The sequence below is a fragment of the Myotis daubentonii genome, chromosome 1, assembly GCF_963259705.1.
Source record: "Myotis daubentonii chromosome 1, mMyoDau2.1, whole genome shotgun sequence".
NCBI classification, from domain to species: Eukaryota; Metazoa; Chordata; class Mammalia; order Chiroptera; family Vespertilionidae; genus Myotis; species Myotis daubentonii.
Genome location: NC_081840.1, coordinates 75,560,237 through 75,580,770, shown reverse-complemented (window position 1 = coordinate 75,580,770; position 20,534 = coordinate 75,560,237). Strand labels below are relative to the sequence as shown.

At 46.2% G+C, this 20,534-nt stretch overlaps 1 protein-coding gene and 3 pseudogenes across 5 annotated transcripts in view; 3 read left to right on the top strand and 1 right to left on the bottom strand.

Annotated features, from left to right (window-relative positions):
• The window catches only part of LOC132239625 (ribonuclease 4-like), a 337,426-nt gene that overhangs the window by 98,948 nt on the left and 217,944 nt on the right, over window positions 1–20,534 (bottom strand). The window lies entirely within an intron of this gene.
• Window positions 111–1,189, top strand: LOC132227948 (UV excision repair protein RAD23 homolog B-like; annotated as a pseudogene).
• Window positions 2,902–3,980, top strand: LOC132227940 (UV excision repair protein RAD23 homolog B-like; annotated as a pseudogene).
• On the top strand, window positions 5,693–6,771 carry LOC132227934 (UV excision repair protein RAD23 homolog B-like; annotated as a pseudogene).

Genomic DNA, 20,534 nt, shown 5'->3' with positions numbered 1-20,534 from the left:
CGGGGAGCGCGGGTGACCCCAAGGCCATACCTGGCCACAGACCTCCCCCCCCCCACCCCCATTGGCCGGCACCTGGAGCAGGCCCGGCAGTGTATCTGAGCTGTGGCACCATGCAGGTCGCCCTGAAGACCCTCCAGCAGCAGACCTTTAACATCGACATGGACCCCAAGGTGACGGTGAAAGCACTGAAAGAGAAGATTGAATCTGCAAAGGGGAAGGATGCCTTTCCTGTAGCTGGTCGGAAGTTAATGTGCGCAGGTAAAATCCTCAATGATGCTACTGCTCTAAACGAATATCAAATTGATGGGAAAAACTTTGTGCTGGTTATGGTGACAAAACCCAAAGCAGTGACAACACCAGCACCCACAATGACGCAGCAATCAAATCCTACCACAACTACCGCAGTTAGTTCCTCCACAGCACCAGCTGTGGCTCAGGTCCCAACCCCCACCCCTGCTTTGGCTCCCACTCCCACTCCCACTCCGACTCCTTCTCCTACTCCTACTCCAGCTCCAGCCCTACTCCCACACCTACATCTCTCACTCCAGCATCAACGGCAGCATCTTCAGAACCTGCACCTGTTAGTGTCACAAAACAGGAGAACCCTGCAGAACAGCCAGCAGAAACACCAGTGGCTACTAGCCCCACATCAACTGACAGTACATCGGGAGATTCTTGCCGGTCAAATCTTTTTGAAGATGCCACAAGTGCACGTGTGACACTTATGAGAATATGGTGGTAACTGAGATTATGTCAATGGGCTATGAACGAAAGCAAGTAATTGCAGCCCTGAGAGCCAGTTTCAACAACCCTGGCCGAGCAGTGGAGTATCTTTTCATGGGGATTCCTGGAGACAGAGAAAGTCAGGCTGTGGTTGATCCCTCTCCAGTAGCTACTACTGAGCCTTCTCAGTGTTCAGTGGCTGCAGCTGCAGCAACTACGACAGCAGCAACTACAACAATAAGTTCTGGAGGACATCCCCCTGAATCAGCCTCAGTTTCAACAGATGAGACAAATTATTCAACAGAATCCTTCCCTGTTTCCAGCATTGCTATATCAGATAGGTTGAGAAAATCCTCAATTACTGCAGATAAAGGCATCAGGATTTCCTGAAGGACTTGTGATACAAGCATACTTTGCTTGTAGAAGAATGAGAAGTTGGCTGCCAATTGCCAATTTTCTCCTATAGCCAAACTCTGATGAAGATTGAAAGGGGCTGTTTATTTTGGTTTTTTTGTTTTTTTTTTTTTTTAATATCACACCTCACACCGGTGCGTTACACGAACTTTGTTCACTGGATTGTCTGGGATAACTTGGGCTCATATCCACAATACCTGTATAAGGTAGTAGATTGTTGGGGGGTGGGAGGGAGGGATCTAGGCTAAATACAGTGCATGTCTGCTTCAATTAGTAGATGCTGCAGATCCACACAGTGTGTAAAATAGACAACCAAAAAGCAGCTTTTGCAGGTCTCTCTCTTGTAAAAAACAGTAGGTAACTTCCTGGGTTTCACTCTTTTTCGTGTACTAGATCCAGAAATTTAGTGTAATGCCCTGCTTTATATTTCTTTGACTTCACATTGGATTCAGAAAGAATCTACAGTCTTTATTTCATGGCAACACTGGATAATGGCTTTATGAAATTAAAACAGATTTGGAACAACTGCAGAGATGCCAAATAATTGATGGGTATTGTTGCTGCTTCAAAGTTCCCCTCACCATTCCAAGGTCACCGTCAACGGACGCGACCCAGTCACCCTAAGTGAAAAGGAGCCAGCTCGACGGGCCTTAAATACCTGGCGGGCGGAGGGCAAGTGCGTGCTCGCTTTGGCAGCACATATGCCAGTGCACCTGGCCTGCCTCCGATCCTGCACCAGCAGTCGGACACCCCCCTGCCAGCCAGCCAGCCAGCCACCCACCCACCAGCCTGATTGCTCCCAACTGCCCCCCCACTCACCAGGGGGGCCGATTGGGGGTGGGGAACCTAGGTGGCGGTGGGATGTGCCCCTGTAGTGGGGCACCTATGTGGCGAGGTGGGGCACCTGTGTGATGAGGAGGGGTGGGCGCCGATGAGGTGGGGCACCTGTGTGATGAGGTGGGGTGGGCGCCGATGAGGTGGGGCACCTGTGTGTGGGGCACCTGTGTGATGACGTAGGGTGGGCGCCGATGAGGTGGGGCACCTGTGGGATGACGTGGGGTGGGCGCAGATCAGGTGGGGCACATGTGTGGTGGCATGCGGTGGGGCCCCCCTATGTGGTGGGGCATGCATGCTCTTTGGCCACTTCACAACTTTTGCTTGTGGTGCCCCTGCTATGAAAATACCTTCTCCCCCTGCCCGGGACAGCGATGGAATGCTCAACGTACATGGGAACCTTTGGCAGATACAGTTATAATTAATGGTTATTAGTTAGAATATTATAGAATGTTGGGTTTTACTGAAAGGACAACATTCCATGTCATCTACATTAGAATGAAATCCATCACCCTGTCATTTGAAACTTCTTCTTGTCAGAGTCTTGATGCTGGCAGCCACCAGCCTGTGCTGAGCTAGCGGATTCCCTGCTTGTCTCCAAGTGCTTCTTGAGCTTCCTGCACACTCAGGGGCTTGTGCCTGAGGAAGCTATGTGGACCGATCTCGCGGGAAAGGCCACAGTCATGGAGGCAGCTGCTTGGCCAGAGGCCATGGCGGGGGGGGGGGGGGGGGGCGAATGGGGTAGCGGGGGGGAGGAAGAGGCTGCCCCGCTGGGCGAATGTGACAAATCCCCACCCCCACTGTCTTCCTTCTGAGCACACGGGGAGCGCGGGTGACCCCAAGGCCATACCTGGCCACAGACCTCCCCCCCCCCACCCCCATTGGCCGGCACCTGGAGCAGGCCCGGCAGTGTATCTGAGCTGTGGCACCATGCAGGTCGCCCTGAAGACCCTCCAGCAGCAGACCTTTAACATCGACATGGACCCCAAGGTGACGGTGAAAGCACTGAAAGAGAAGATTGAATCTGCAAAGGGGAAGGATGCCTTTCCTGTAGCTGGTCGGAAGTTAATGTGCGCAGGTAAAATCCTCAATGATGCTACTGCTCTAAACGAATATCAAATTGATGGGAAAAACTTTGTGCTGGTTATGGTGACAAAACCCAAAGCAGTGACAACACCAGCACCCACAATGACGCAGCAATCAAATCCTACCACAACTACCGCAGTTAGTTCCTCCACAGCACCAGCTGTGGCTCAGGTCCCAACCCCCACCCCTGCTTTGGCTCCCACTCCCACTCCCACTCCGACTCCTTCTCCTACTCCTACTCCAGCTCCAGCCCTACTCCCACACCTACATCTCTCACTCCAGCATCAACGGCAGCATCTTCAGAACCTGCACCTGTTAGTGTCACAAAACAGGAGAACCCTGCAGAACAGCCAGCAGAAACACCAGTGGCTACTAGCCCCACATCAACTGACAGTACATCGGGAGATTCTTGCCGGTCAAATCTTTTTGAAGATGCCACAAGTGCACGTGTGACACTTATGAGAATATGGTGGTAACTGAGATTATGTCAATGGGCTATGAACGAAAGCAAGTAATTGCAGCCCTGAGAGCCAGTTTCAACAACCCTGGCCGAGCAGTGGAGTATCTTTTCATGGGGATTCCTGGAGACAGAGAAAGTCAGGCTGTGGTTGATCCCTCTCCAGTAGCTACTACTGAGCCTTCTCAGTGTTCAGTGGCTGCAGCTGCAGCAACTACGACAGCAGCAACTACAACAATAAGTTCTGGAGGACATCCCCCTGAATCAGCCTCAGTTTCAACAGATGAGACAAATTATTCAACAGAATCCTTCCCTGTTTCCAGCATTGCTATATCAGATAGGTTGAGAAAATCCTCAATTACTGCAGATAAAGGCATCAGGATTTCCTGAAGGACTTGTGATACAAGCATACTTTGCTTGTAGAAGAATGAGAAGTTGGCTGCCAATTGCCAATTTTCTCCTATAGCCAAACTCTGATGAAGATTGAAAGGGGCTGTTTTTTTTGGTTTTTTTGTTTTTTTTTTTTTTTAATATCACACCTCACACCGGTGCGTTACACGAACTTTGTTCACTGGATTGTCTGGGATAACTTGGGCTCATATCCACAATACCTGTATAAGGTAGTAGATTGTTGGGGGGTGGGAGGGAGGGATCTAGGCTAAATACAGTGCATGTCTGCTTCAATTAGTAGATGCTGCAGATCCACACAGTGTGTAAAATAGACAACCAAAAAGCAGCTTTTGCAGGTCTCTCTCTTGTAAAAAACAGTAGGTAACTTCCTGGGTTTCACTCTTTTTCGTGTACTAGATCCAGAAATTTAGTGTAATGCCCTGCTTTATATTTCTTTGACTTCACATTGGATTCAGAAAGAATCTACAGTCTTTATTTCATGGCAACACTGGATAATGGCTTTATGAAATTAAAACAGATTTGGAACAACTGCAGAGATGCCAAATAATTGATGGGTATTGTTGCTGCTTCAAAGTTCCCCTCACCATTCCAAGGTCACCGTCAACGGACGCGACCCAGTCACCCTAAGTGAAAAGGAGCCAGCTCGACGGGCCTTAAATACCTGGCGGGCGGAGGGCAAGTGCGTGCTCGCTTTGGCAGCACATATGCCAGTGCACCTGGCCTGCCTCCGATCCTGCACCAGCAGTCGGACACCCCCCTGCCAGCCAGCCAGCCAGCCACCCACCCACCAGCCTGATTGCTCCCAACTGCCCCCCCACTCACCAGGGGGGCCGATTGGGGGTGGGGAACCTAGGTGGCGGTGGGATGTGCCCCTGTAGTGGGGCACCTATGTGGCGAGGTGGGGCACCTGTGTGATGAGGAGGGGTGGGCGCCGATGAGGTGGGGCACCTGTGTGATGAGGTGGGGTGGGCGCCGATGAGGTGGGGCACCTGTGTGTGGGGCACCTGTGTGATGACGTAGGGTGGGCGCCGATGAGGTGGGGCACCTGTGGGATGACGTGGGGTGGGCGCAGATCAGGTGGGGCACATGTGTGGTGGCATGCGGTGGGGCCCCCCTATGTGGTGGGGCATGCATGCTCTTTGGCCACTTCACAACTTTTGCTTGTGGTGCCCCTGCTATGAAAATACCTTCTCCCCCTGCCCGGGACAGCGATGGAATGCTCAACGTACATGGGAACCTTTGGCAGATACAGTTATAATTAATGGTTATTAGTTAGAATATTATAGAATGTTGGGTTTTACTGAAAGGACAACATTCCATGTCATCTACATTAGAATGAAATCCATCACCCTGTCATTTGAAACTTCTTCTTGTCAGAGTCTTGATGCTGGCAGCCACCAGCCTGTGCTGAGCTAGCGGATTCCCTGCTTGTCTCCAAGTGCTTCTTGAGCTTCCTGCACACTCAGGGGCTTGTGCCTGAGGAAGCTATGTGGACCGATCTCGCGGGAAAGGCCACAGTCATGGAGGCAGCTGCTTGGCCAGAGGCCATGGCGGGGGGGGGGGGGGGGGGCGAATGGGGTAGCGGGGGGGAGGAAGAGGCTGCCCCGCTGGGCGAATGTGACAAATCCCCACCCCCACTGTCTTCCTTCTGAGCACACGGGGAGCGCGGGTGACCCCAAGGCCATACCTGGCCACAGACCTCCCCCCCCCCACCCCCATTGGCCGGCACCTGGAGCAGGCCCGGCAGTGTATCTGAGCTGTGGCACCATGCAGGTCGCCCTGAAGACCCTCCAGCAGCAGACCTTTAACATCGACATGGACCCCAAGGTGACGGTGAAAGCACTGAAAGAGAAGATTGAATCTGCAAAGGGGAAGGATGCCTTTCCTGTAGCTGGTCGGAAGTTAATGTGCGCAGGTAAAATCCTCAATGATGCTACTGCTCTAAACGAATATCAAATTGATGGGAAAAACTTTGTGCTGGTTATGGTGACAAAACCCAAAGCAGTGACAACACCAGCACCCACAATGACGCAGCAATCAAATCCTACCACAACTACCGCAGTTAGTTCCTCCACAGCACCAGCTGTGGCTCAGGTCCCAACCCCCACCCCTGCTTTGGCTCCCACTCCCACTCCCACTCCGACTCCTTCTCCTACTCCTACTCCAGCTCCAGCCCTACTCCCACACCTACATCTCTCACTCCAGCATCAACGGCAGCATCTTCAGAACCTGCACCTGTTAGTGTCACAAAACAGGAGAACCCTGCAGAACAGCCAGCAGAAACACCAGTGGCTACTAGCCCCACATCAACTGACAGTACATCGGGAGATTCTTGCCGGTCAAATCTTTTTGAAGATGCCACAAGTGCACGTGTGACACTTATGAGAATATGGTGGTAACTGAGATTATGTCAATGGGCTATGAACGAAAGCAAGTAATTGCAGCCCTGAGAGCCAGTTTCAACAACCCTGGCCGAGCAGTGGAGTATCTTTTCATGGGGATTCCTGGAGACAGAGAAAGTCAGGCTGTGGTTGATCCCTCTCCAGTAGCTACTACTGAGCCTTCTCAGTGTTCAGTGGCTGCAGCTGCAGCAACTACGACAGCAGCAACTACAACAATAAGTTCTGGAGGACATCCCCCTGAATCAGCCTCAGTTTCAACAGATGAGACAAATTATTCAACAGAATCCTTCCCTGTTTCCAGCATTGCTATATCAGATAGGTTGAGAAAATCCTCAATTACTGCAGATAAAGGCATCAGGATTTCCTGAAGGACTTGTGATACAAGCATACTTTGCTTGTAGAAGAATGAGAAGTTGGCTGCCAATTGCCAATTTTCTCCTATAGCCAAACTCTGATGAAGATTGAAAGGGGCTGTTTTTTTTTTTTTTTTTAATATCACACCTCACACCGGTGCGTTACACGAACTTTGTTCACTGGATTGTCTGGGATAACTTGGGCTCATATCCACAATACCTGTATAAGGTAGTAGATTGTTGGGGGGTGGGAGGGAGGGATCTAGGCTAAATACAGTGCATGTCTGCTTCAATTAGTAGATGCTGCAGATCCACACAGTGTGTAAAATAGACAACCAAAAAGCAGCTTTTGCAGGTCTCTCTCTTGTAAAAAACAGTAGGTAACTTCCTGGGTTTCACTCTTTTTCGTGTACTAGATCCAGAAATTTAGTGTAATGCCCTGCTTTATATTTCTTTGACTTCACATTGGATTCAGAAAGAATCTACAGTCTTTATTTCATGGCAACACTGGATAATGGCTTTATGAAATTAAAACAGATTTGGAACAACTGCAGAGATGCCAAATAATTGATGGGTATTGTTGCTGCTTCAAAGTTCCCCTCACCATTCCAAGGTCACCGTCAACGGACGCGACCCAGTCACCCTAAGTGAAAAGGAGCCAGCTCGACGGGCCTTAAATACCTGGCGGGCGGAGGGCAAGTGCGTGCTCGCTTTGGCAGCACATATGCCAGTGCACCTGGCCTGCCTCCGATCCTGCACCAGCAGTCGGACACCCCCCTGCCAGCCAGCCAGCCAGCCACCCACCCACCAGCCTGATTGCTCCCAACTGCCCCCCCACTCACCAGGGGGGCCGATTGGGGGTGGGGAACCTAGGTGGTGGTGGGATGTGCCCCTGTAGTGGGGCACCTATGTGGTGAGGTGGGGCACCTTTGTGATGACCTGTGGTGGGCACCGATGAGTTTGGGCATGCATGCTCTTTGGCATCTTCACAACTTTTACTTGTGGTGCCTGTGCTATGAAAATACCTTCCCCCCCTGCCCGGGACAGGGAGGGGGCAGCAAAAAAATAGAAGACATCCCTCCCTCCCTATTGTACACAGGCTCACCGGCGGGATGCTTGGCACCTTCTAGGATCCCTACTCAGGAGCTGGTGGGGTGACTGGTGGCAGCACACGTGAGAGGGGACCTCTGGGTGACCACTCTGGTAGTGGCTACTGGTCTTGGCACTTCCTGGTCCACAGTTACTTTCTGGTCCTGCCTGCAAACCTGGTCCCCCTACCTGGCTCAGCCTCCAGTCTCCATCCTGGTCTCAGATTTCCCCCTTGGCATGTGTATCTAACATGGCTAGGGGCAGAGTGCGGGAAGTATACGGAACTACAAGAATGACTCCCCAGTTCAACCCTAATCGTGTAATTCCTCAAATCCACCTCTCCGGCCAAATATGTGGGCTTCAGTGTGTTCTTCAGTGTTCTGGCCGGTCAGGAAGCTGGCTTCTACGTCTCCCAAAAGAAACACCTGTGAGAGTCGTGGCCATCCTTAATGGCCTCAGGTCCGAGACACCAGAGCGAAAGTTTGCTGAGCCTGGGGAACCCAGCGAGTGCCACCGACCATCCAGAACTGAAAGGGTGAGGACTTGTGAGGAAGTTCACGGAGGGCTGGAGCCGGGCTCCTTTCAACAATGCCTTTTGCAATCGGCGCAAGGTCCCTGTGTCACGGGTGAAATATCCATCACACCTCCCATTCTTTCATGTGAAATACGTGGGTTGGGGTGGAGAGGAAGGGGAACCTTTTCTTAAAGTGAAAATACGGCTATTTTAAAATCTCTTGATCATTGAATGTGAGACCCTTCTGACATGATTTGAGAAGATGCAGAAGTATAGGCAGAGGTACTTTCCTATTTAAATTGTTTTTGGTTTGTTTGGGGGGAAATTGATAGGTGTCTGATTACTGTTTACTTCCTTGTTATATTGCAGTAAAAGTTTTAAAACCACTGTTGCATGTTTGCTTCTGATGTATTCCTTTGTGGAATTAGCACTTTGGGGCCAATGGAGAAATGCAGTGCTCACGCTCTCTCGTCCCTTCCCTCAGCAGAACCGTGCTTGCCACCAAGTTGTGAGTTCAAACTGCTGCCTTTCTTAAACTCACAAAAGGCTGATTCTGTTCAAAATTAATACAAATGTTTCAAATATGGGTTTCTGATATTTGTAAGTGTTTTTCCTTATGAGATAAGAATGTATGGCCATTATATTGCTTTCAAAAAGAGAAGGTGGACAGAACTATAATCCAGCATCTTTTTATTTGAAAGACTCAGAATCTTTTGGAAGGGTTGGGAGATGAGCTGGGAAAGTACTTTGGAAAATATACAATCAAAATATTTCGTAGCACATTAAAAGAAAACTCTAAATAGCAGCGTTGGCTTTTATTTGGATGTTTTTCATCTCAGTTTTTCTTTGGAATCTTCTTCATTGGCATTGTTATTTAATCATAAAGAGGGGGCAGATGTCTACTTGTTCAGTTTTCCAAATCTATTTTCCTGACTATAAACAAGACTTGAAAGAAATTTTTTCCCCCGCCATCTGATACTGAGTGAAGATGAATTTGCACAGATTTCTCCCTGCATAATCTCTTTCAATAATCCTTAGCATTGTTTGGTAATGACTTTTAAGCTTTTGCATCATGCACTCATAACCTATCTCATTTGAAAATAAATGAAATCATGGTTTCTCCCCACAATGTTAATCATGTGACTTAATCTTCATGTGTTTATTCCGTAAACTCAACAAGCCTTTGGACTTTGTACTACCTGTATGTTTTATAATGAATCATGCAGAATATCTCAGGAGAATAAAATGAGAATTTGTAAATACATTCCTCTTTCAAAGCAGAGGAGTTGGGAAGAGGGGTGGCATTTCTGGTCAGATCATGGAATACTTTATTTTATGACATTTTATCTGCTACCTGATTGCTCGCAGATAGTGGAAACTGGAAAAAAGGATAAAAAACAACAACAGCAGCCTCTTCCTTGCTCTGGAAAGTGACAGCAGAAGTTGGTGGCGTGGAGCTTTTGTCCTTGGACAACAAAACTACAAATAGTGGGATTAATGATTACTGGAGGACAGTTCAGGTCAGGTTTGGACCATTCCTTGTTTATCTGCTTAAAGAACCAGACAAGACACTATGAAAGAAACAGGCTTCTTGTGAACTTTTGTTGTCTTTTAACTTTCAAACAATTTTGGGAAATCTCTTAATGTAAGTGACCTATTTGACTTTGGAATTTTGCATTTGAGGCATGTCATCTATTCCTTGAAATGTTTTTATTGTTTAGTTGCTCTGTGGAAAATGTCGAGGAAGCTTACGTTTATATTTGTTAAAATCTTACTGCCATCTCTAAGTCAAACATCTCTTTACATTGTTTAAAAAATGAAGTTTTCCGTCGAATAATTTTTTTCCTCTACTAAAAGGCTAGGATTCTAGACAATTATAAAATATTTTCAATACATCAAAAAAATTATTCTTGTCATTTGGAGACAGTTACTGTTTTGTTATAGTGCATTTGGAAAGATATTACATCTTCTGAAGAGTCCATAGAAAGAACTGGCAGGGAAAATCTGAAAATCTTAAAGCAAGTTAGTGTATTTTTTCCCCTTATATGATCTCTCCAAAATTTAGCAACTTTTAATGAATGAATCATGGCAATGCACTTCTTTGCATAAATTCAATAAGACCGTTTCCAATGGTGGTTTTATTGACTGAAAACTTTGACTGGAGTGTCATGTTTTAAAGAGTCATGTCTGGACTCTGAAGACTTGAAGCCAATAAGGGTGCCATGGAGAAAGCCTGGTATCTTGCTTGGTAGCCCTGACAATGTATGGAGCTGGAGCATCAGGCACATACCCTGCCATCATTGGCAGTTGGTCAGAGTGGAAGGGGAGCAGCGAGGGTCCCTCTGCATCCCTGCCGAAGCTCCACATATGCCACGTCCAGTAAGAGGGCTGCTGAGATGAGCTCTGAAGCCTGAGTGCAAGCCCAGGTGGAGCAGCTGCAGGTACTAATCTTGGTGAGGAATTCACCTAGCCCAGCAGATATTGCAGGCAGGCCTGATGGCAGCTGGATGGCTTGGCTTTTCTGCCCTAAGGGGCACACTGAGACTCAATCATGAAATTCCGGCAAAGGCAGTCAGTTACCATTCCTGTTGTGTTTATGCAAACAATCAGGCCAAATTGAAACTAGACTTAATGCAATAGATAAATTGGTCTTAATTTGGCTCTTTAATAAAAATAAGGGGATTTTAAGGAGAAAAATTCTATTTCAATAGGAAATTATTAGAACTGAAATGTTTTCTTTTCCCTTCCACCAGACCATTTGTTGTAATTCTTGCTATTTTAATTGCTCAATTATACTAAATTTTATAATACAGTTTATCTCCACCGGGTCACAAGCCCACCTCCTTATGTGCCTAGGCCTCATTGTCCCTCTGACAGAGAGTAAGGATTTCTTGCCTCTGAGAGAAAACTTCATCCCTCCTCAGCACTGAAGCAGTTAAGAGGAGCCCACCGATGCCCACTTTCCCTGAAAGAATTCAGAGCCAAGATCCCTGAGGGGATGTGTTAGGCAGTTAGACAGACATGAGCAGAGCAAGGACAATGGGCCAACTGGAGGAGAAATAGATGGGACCCTGAGACATGCTTCTCACCACTCTAAGTGCTCTGAAGCCAGAAATGAAGACACCTGTGTAAACTCCCTCTCCCTTCCTCTAAGAAAGACAGCAGGTTTTATAACAGCTAATATAGATAGAATCGGTAAGCCCTGAAGCCCCATGTTACTCCAGACCAGATCTCTGGACTGCCATTACAATCCCTTGGGTGATGAAGATGAAAAAGACTTGAGTTGCTGAACACCCTACTCTCTATCTCTGAGTCTTCTATTGAATCGCCAAGGCTGAATATCAGCTTGAGGATCAAGAAGGGGGAATGAAAGGGAAAATAAAACATTTTTTTGGGGGGGGGGGGGCTAGCACCTGAACCTGTGCCAGTAACCTGCATTCTGATGCACATTCTTGCTAGCCGCTAATTAACTCCGTTCTTATCTGTGATGCCTGTCCTGCCTTGTGGAACCTGTTTCCCAGAATACTCCCATTTTACAGAGGCCATAAACCATGAACCATGTACAACCCTCAGAGGGGGTTGACAGTGCTGGTGCCAGACAGGCCAAGCCACTGAGTGTAATCTCACTTCCCCCATCCAAACTTATGGGGGGCTGCAAAGCCTGTCAAAAGTCTGGATTCCTGATTCATATTTGGGGGATAAAGAAACTAAGGGTATAAAGGGAAAGCTTCGTCCATATTCATCACTCAGGCTTTGGAAACAGATTCCCCTGAGTCACCATACTAGTATATCTGCAAATAAAGGGTTTTAGCTGAACCTTCTGAGTACCTGTTGTGTGTTTTAAGGTTGCCTGGTAAATTCTGCAACAGTATCTGTCCTGGTACCTAGGGCATTTGTTTGTGCCCTGAAGGGTCCAGAATAAAGGGAAGTTACAAGTTACCCTTACATTTCAATGATGTTTTATCATAGATGCAAATAGACAGATAGGTTCAGCTAAGGCAGTGGTTGGCAAACTCATTAGTCAGCAGCGTGAAATATCAACAGTACAACCATTGAAATTTCTTTTGAGAGCCAAATTTTTTAAACTTAAACTATATAGGTAGGTACATTCAATTTTAAATTCACGGTTTTTGTCTTCAATTTTTATTTGCTTCTTCTTTGTAGCCATGTCAAACAGGGCCCCTAAAAAATGTTTCATTTTATAATAATAAAGCCACCAACACAAAAGAATTACAATTCTTAAATTGATGACAAAAATACCTATAGGATTGCAGCTGGTTGGAAAAATACAGGTAACTTTATGCTTCGAGTAGGTACTTTTGTCACCCGCGTGCAATTTGCGGATGCGACTAGCACTAACCACTGCACATGAGACTGCTGACTGACTCACTCAGTCAACTCATGCATGAATTGTGCGCGCCTCCCCTGCACTGCATATCCTGAGGCCTGCCTGCACCGCCCTCTCCCGTTGCCCAACCAACCGACACCCCCCACTTCTTCTAATGCCACTTCAAAATAGACTTGCCCAGGCAGAAAACCGACTTCTGCACATGGGCTGCAAAGTTTCCATCGCACTGTACGTGAGCGCCCCCACATGATATTTTGTGGAAGAGCCACACTCAAGGGGCCAAAGAGCCGCATGTGTCTAGTGAGCCGCAGTTTGCCAATCACTGTTCTAGGGCAATACCCCTCAAAGTGAAAGCATAATGCCGAATGCATACTCCTCCCTTTATTTCTTTTTCTTCTTTCTTCCCTTCAACCTGCCAGTGTACCTTTTTCTTTAAAATTAAATCTTTATTGTTCAGATTATTACAGTTGTTCCTCTTTTTCCCCCCATAGCTCTCCTCCACCCAATTCCCACCCCACCCTCTGCCCTTACCCCTCCCACTGTCCTCATTCATAGGTGTACGATTTTTGTCCAGTCTCTTCCTGCACCCCCATTCCTCTTTCCCCCCAAGAATTGTCCATCCACTCCCTTTCCATGCCCCTGGTTCTATTATATTCACCAGGTTACTCTGTTGATCAGATTATTTATTCACTTGATTTTTAGATTCACTTGTTGATAGATATGTATTTGCTGTTCATAATTTTTATCTTTACCTTTTTCTTCTCCCTCTTCTTAAAGAATACCTTTCAGCATATCATGTATTGCTGGTTTGGTGGTGATGCACTCCTTTAGCTTTTTGTTATCTGTGAAGCTCTTTATCTGACCTTCAATTCTGAATGATAGCTTTGCTGGGTAAAGTAATCTAGCTTGTAGGTTCTTGGCATTCATCACTTTGAATATTTCTTGCCACTCCCTTCTTGCCTGCATAGTTTCTGTTGAGAAATCAGCTGAGATTCGTATGGGAACTCCCTTGTAGGTAACTGACTGTTTTTCTCTTGCTGTTTTTAAGATTCTCTCTTTGTGTTTTGCCCTTGGCATTTTAATTATGATGTGTCTTGGTGTGGTCCTCTTTGGATTCCTTTTGTTTGGGGTTCTCTGCGCTTCCTGAACTTGTAAGTCTATTTCTTTCACCAGGTAGGGGACATTTTCTGTCATTATTTCTTCAAATAGGTTTTCAATATCTTGCTCTCTCTCTTCTTCTGGCACCCCTATAATTTGGATGTTGGTACAGTTGAAGTTGACTCAGAGGCTCCTTACACTTTCTTCATATTTTTGGATTCTTTTTTCTTTTTGCTTTTCTGGTTATTTTTTGCTTCTTCATATTTCAAATCTTTGACTTGATTCTTGGGATCCTCTTATCTGCTGTTGGATCTCTGTATATTATTCTTTATTTCAGTCAGTGTATGTTTAATTTCTAGTTGGTCTTTTTTCATATCCTTCAGGGTCTCCCTAAATTTATCAGTGATTTCTAGAAAATTCTTGAAAACCCTTATAACCATGGTTTTGAACTCTATATCTAGTAGTTTGCTTTCCTCCATTTCTTTCATTTGTGACCTGTTTCTTTGTCTCTGCATTTTTTATGTTTCCCTGTGTTGGTAGAGTGGCTTTGTGTGCTAGGTGTCCTATAGGGCTCAGTGGCTCAGCCTCCCCAATTACCTGAGGGAGACACTCTTGGTGAACCCCTTTGTGGGCTTTGTGCACAGTCTTGTTGTAGTTAAGCCTTGATTGTTGTAGGTATCACTGGGAGGAATTGACCTCTAGGCCAATTGGCTGTGAGAATCATCTATGTCTGCAGTGGGAGAACTTCTGTGCTGGAGACACCCTTATGGGGCAAGACTTCCTTTAGTGGGACTTTGGTGCTCACTGAATCTGCCCCCTGAGTGTGACCTTTATGGATCTGAGGAGTTGTAATCTGGGTGGTCCCACTCTGACCACAGGGTACACTGGCACTTAGATCTCTAAGGAGGTGCTACTTTAGCCTCTGCCTGAGGCTACCCAGCAGGAGCTATGGAGAGATCTGCAGATTACTCTTCTTTCTTTGGGATTTGGAGGTGCTCAGATGAGGCCCAACTGTGAAGCAATGCAAGCTGCTGTGGGGCCTTGGGCCTTCTCTTGGAAGTTCTGGGTCTGTCTGGCCCAGGTGCAGTTTGTTAGATAATTTTCAGATTGCAAAAGGCCAGGGCAATCATATGCAAAAGCCTCTGCCACAGCTTGGGTGGGGCAGGGTCTCAGGGAATCAACAGGGCAGAGCAAACAGCTATGGCTGATCCTCAGTCCTGCCCTAAGAGGCCCCGCATTTCAGCGTCCTAGTAATCGCTGCAAGCACCTCTGAGAGAAAGCCGCCCTCGAGTTCCGAGTTCTGCCTGCTGCCAGACAGTCCTGTTTCTCCCTGTATGAGTCTGGGTCCCCAGAGACTTCACAGAACTAGAGTTCAGAGCAGTCAGGGGCTTGTGACTCCCTCCCAGTTCAAGAAGACAGCTGGGTCCTCAGTTGCCAGCCCTTGCCACGTGCACCTCCATACCTCTGCACTTTACTTCTGCACCTCATCTGAGTCTCAGTGTGCTTTTCTCTTTCCTTCTACTTGTAGAATTTCCACTCAGGCAGCCTTCCTGTAGTTCTGGATGATGTCCGTTTTGTCTTTTAGTTGTATTTTTGAAGTTGTTGAGGGAGGCAGCAATTTCTGGTGTTTACCTATGCTGCCATCTTGGTTTCTCTCAGTGTACCTTCTTTTGATTTTGAATGGGTTCCACTTGGCTCTTAAAGAGTAATGAAAACTTTTTAAAGGAAAACATTAGTAGAGAAGATTAGAAGAAAACAGAAGTAAAAGCATACTTTTGGCTTCTTTCCTCACCATGACATATTTAATGCCTGTTCCCTAGGGGCATCCAGATGCCCTTCAGCAAATGGCTTCCCCAGGTCTTTGGGGATTTTATCATAATTCAGGAATTCCTCCTGATCTTCCACTTGCCCCCACTCTCACTAATTTCCCTTTATACACACATATATAGACAATCCCAAACTTTAGAATTTGATTTGTTTTTTTCTTAATTCATAAGCTTGGAACCAGGAGCTTTAAACTGAGAAAAAAAAAATGTTTCAGTGAAGTGATTAAATGGCTAGAAATAGTATCTATACTAATAAAAATTAATATGCTAATTAGACCGGGTCAACCTATCATCTGCTTTCTTTCTGGACAAAGCCATTGTGGGGGACTGAGCCAGAGGCAGATAAGGGTGATCAGGCCAGCAGGAGAGTAAGCAGTTAGGGGCAAATTCAGGCAAGCAGGGGAGGACACTTGGTGGCGAACAAGCCAGCAAGGGAGGGCAGTTGGGGGCCATCAGGCCAGCAGGGGAGGGATTAGGCAGCAATTAGGCTGGCAGGGGCGTGGTTAGGGGTGATCAGGCCAGCAGGCAGAGGTGGTTAGGGACAATCAGGCAGGCAAGCAGAGGAAGTTAGGGGCAACCAGGAAGGCAGGCATAGGTGGTTAGGGGTGATCAGGCAAGCAGGTAGGCCAGCTGTTAGGATCCAGTAGGCCCAGATCATGAGAGGGGTGTCTTGCCGGGGTCCAGCCCCAGCAGGTCCAGGGGTCCCCAAAGGTGTGGATGGAGTCGGCGAAGAAGGAATGACACGGAGACAGGGTTCAGTTGATCAGCAGCCTAGCCAGGACCTCTAGCCAGGATCTCCAGCCAAGTTCTGGTCTGGATCTCCAGGGAAGTTTTCGTCTGGATCTCCAGCGAAGTTCTGGTTAGGATCTCCAGCCGGGTTCTGTGTCCATGTTCTCTTGCTAGGTTCTCCAGGTTCTCCAGCCAGGTTCTGTAGCCATGTTCCCTCGCTAGGTTCTCCAGCCAGGTTCAGTCACCAGGTTCTAGTCAGGTTCTCTTGCCAATTTCTATAGTCAGGTTCAGTCCAGGATCTTTTGCCATGTTCTCTCCAGCGAAGTTCTTCTGTCTCTAGATTCTGTGTAGGTTCTGTGCCTAGGTTCTGTCTCCTAAGTTCTGTGTTCTAAGTTCTGTCTCTTTCTGTCTTGTTACATCTGTATTTATACCAGTTGATTCAATCCTATCAATCTCTATTACAAAGGTTAGGGCGTTTCTTATCTCCATTCCAGGGAGTAAAGATTATGTAGCTTAAGCATGATTGTTCGTAGTTAAAGTGATTAATTACCCGCCTGGCACTTAGTTGAGAGGTTTTATTCCCTCCCTAACTTCAGGGGAAAATCCCTATCTGGGGAAACAACCTTTCTCAGAGACCTTGGTTAAAACACAGAGTGCCAAGAAGGTGAGCAAACATATTAAGAACAGTATGCCATATATACCAGGTCCTTTGAAACAGCAAGGATGGACTGGCTCCCGGCAATGTCTGAGTGCCAGCAGTCGGACATCCCCCAAAGGGTCCCAAATTAGAAAGGGAGCAGGCTGGGATGAGGGACACCCTGCTCCAGGCACTGGGCCTCTAGTGTATATATAAACAAATACAGCAATAGGTTACTCAGGGGTATGAATCTTTAAAAATCTGAAAGAGTCCCTCCAACTGAAGATGACTTCTAGTTCTTTGTTTCTGGAGATGGGTTCCAGCTGTGGGAACTGGACCCCTGTGGTTCTGATTATATAGTGATCAAATGAACTGGATGGGGAAACTAGTTCCAAAGATCCCTAATCCTGGCAGAGATATGAAAACTAAGGACACTGCTTGTGCACAACAAGGAGAGTCATTCACCTTTTCTCTGGGCATGACTGGAGCAAATATTTACCCACTGGAGTAGATTAAAGATTTGTTCTGGGAGGGAATTTTTATATTGGTAAGCATGGCCCAAAGCTGCCCTTTTTCTGATGTCTGAGGTTCTTACTTTTGCCAATGACAGGACCAAGGTTTCATTGTTCACATATATGATCTTGATTCAGAAGAGGTTGCTTCTGATCTATGAGACAACTCCAAGATCTGCCTTGGAAGAACCCCACAAAATAAATGTGGTCTCCCAGCAAAATGCTATTCCCCTGCCCTGTCTATTTACCCACATAATTTGGTTTCATGAAAGGATGCCATGCCAATGAGTAGGTTATTCATAGTTTTCACAGAACCAGGAAAGCACTTGTAGAGAAGGTTATGTGACAACTGGTAGTACCCACTGCCCTGGACCTCAACCTCCCAGCTACTAACCCTCAGAAATATTCTTGCCATATTTCCTGGGCTTCTCCTTACTTCATCCTCAACTGTTCACAAGAGACTAATCAGGAACCCCCAATATTCTGTTACTTGTAGCACAGCTGCAAAACAGACTATCTCCACTGATAACCACCACTCCTTTAATGGTTAATTGATTTCATTGTCTCTTCATTTGATAGGACACACTGAGAGAAGAATAATTGTCTTTTTTATATCTGCAGTCTTAGTTTCTAAAACAGGGACAGAGACCTAGGCCAAAAGTTCTTTTTATTACCCCTCATGGTCTAAAAATGCATTCTCAAATACCACTTCTAAGACGCCAACCATGCAAACTCTTCTGGCTTCTCTCAGGAGAACTGGGTTTGGTAGTGACTACCAAACAAGGTAGAGTAGAAAGGCTTCCAAGAGTCCCAGGAAAGCTCTGCTTCTGGTTTACTGATAAACCCTTAAAACCCATGGATATGCCTTCACTTTGGAGGTATGGTCCCTGTTCCAAAGTACTCTCTCCTAAGAGAGATGAAGTCTTTCAACAGCTTCCAGTGGGTTACACATGCTTGGTCAGGTGCTATAGAGCCTATCTTTGGAACAGTTTTGGTAACCGGAAGGGCCTGAGGATTTCAGGGGGAAGAAAAGTGGATGAGGCAGGTTAATAAAAACTAAGGAAATTCTCTGGCAAGTGAAATGAGGAAAAAGGAGACAAAATATTTAAACAAAGGGCCAAGCAATCAACAGCCAGCCCATAAATCCTAATACCCTATCTTCCATAATCAAGGACACTTAGGAGCAAGTGGTTTACAGCTCTACTCCCCAACCAGAGAGTCAGTAGCTTAAATCACCCTAGTCAGGTAGATAAATAACAGAGACCCTGCAATGCCATTAGTGCCAACTAAATCCAAGAACCAATGAAGTCAGGGGAATATATAACAAACAAAAAATTAGTTAGAGCCAGACAAATCCAAGATAGAGATAAAGATGATCAGAGAATGATCCCAAACCCCACTATATGCTTATTTGATACATAAGCATGTTAAAGTACACACCTAAAAAGCGAATGAATAATCTAATTGAGACCTCCCCAAAATTCTCGTCTACACATAAAATCCTCAAGACCAGGGTTCCTCAAACTACAGCCTGCGGGTCACATGCAAATACAAATATTGTATTTGTTCCCATTTTTTTTTTTTACTTCAAAATAAGATATGTGCAGTGTGCATAGGAATTTGTTCATAGTTTTTTTTTAAACTACAGTCCAGCCCTCCAACGGTCTGAGGGATAGTGAACTGGCCCCTTGTTTAAAAAGTTTGAGGACCCCTGCTCAAGACAAAGGATCAAGTGCATGTTTTCCCTTGAGCCCACCCTTTCCTCCCTTTCCTTCGGTGTGTAATAATACTTTCTCCTAAGCCACGAGGCCCTCCTTTTGCCTAACTTTTCAGTGAGCCAAAAGCAGTCCCTACTTGGCTCACTTGTGTCACTCAGACTTTTACTTCTCGGTGATCTAGCAGCCCAGCACAGGCTCACTTCTGTTACTATGACTTCCTTTCCTGAGACTAGGCAGCCCAGTCTAGGGTCACTTCTATTACTGTCATCTTGCTTCTTCTATCCTAAGTTCTTCCTTTGTTTTACTGTCCCAACCTTTGCTCGAGTCTTATCTGCAGCTACAAGGGTTCAGGAATCTGGAGAATGGCCACATGTAAACTGAATAAACTAGACATGAAATATAAATTTGGGAGGCATGGGGAACTAGGTGGAAACCAGCTCTCTAGTGAAGTTTGCTCTCTGAATCTCCAGACCCCTGGCTTTTTTATTCACACATTTTGCCTTTTAGCAAAGCCGATATACATATCAAATGTAAGGTCCTGTAAACAGTAAAGGATTATCAGGTTGGGGGAATTGTCCTCAGCTGTCTGGAAGCAGGCAATAACATGTAGCTCTTCAGCCCTACTGGAAGTGTCCATCAGCCCTCTGATGAACTTCTTGCATTTTATTATGCCCTGCTGGAATTAGCCTCCTGCATATCACCCTTTTTGATTTAATAAATTTAACAAGAATGTATGCTATTTGCAGAGCTCTGGTCCTTTTAAGATTTTTAAATTCAATAAAAAGGATTGAATTCCTTTTAAACTGCTGCCAGGCATCAAAGGAATCAGTCTGCAGCAAGCTCCTTTCTGGGCCAACAGTTCTTTGAGTCCCATTTCCAATCACTGTCCAACAGTTTTCTATGGATTCCCTTCCCAATCACTGTTTCCTATGACATGACAACAACAATACTCCAGTTCTGTATGGTGAACAAAACGGTGAGCAATGGCAATGCAAATCTGACCTTCTTTGGCTTGGTCCTGGGCAACTTGCAGTGATGCACAGCTGCTGACTATTAGCATGGTAAGACATCTTCGCCATCCCCTATCTCTGGACTGTTTCTCCTCTGTTTGGGGGCCACAGGCATCTGTGGCTGGAGTTAGTCTGGTCAGTTCCTCTCTCGGATTCATTGTTGCAGAAATCCACATGAGTTTGGAGGAGTTTTCTGGAAATATACAAGCATATTCTCAACCAAAAGTTAATAAAGAAATCCTTTCTATAAACTAGACTCTGGATCTTTTCATTTCTCCAAATCATTTTCCTTTGGCTTATCCTGACACCTTGTGTTTCTTGCCATCAGCATTACAAGTGAAAAAAAATGTTAAGTAAAAATTTAAATAATTAA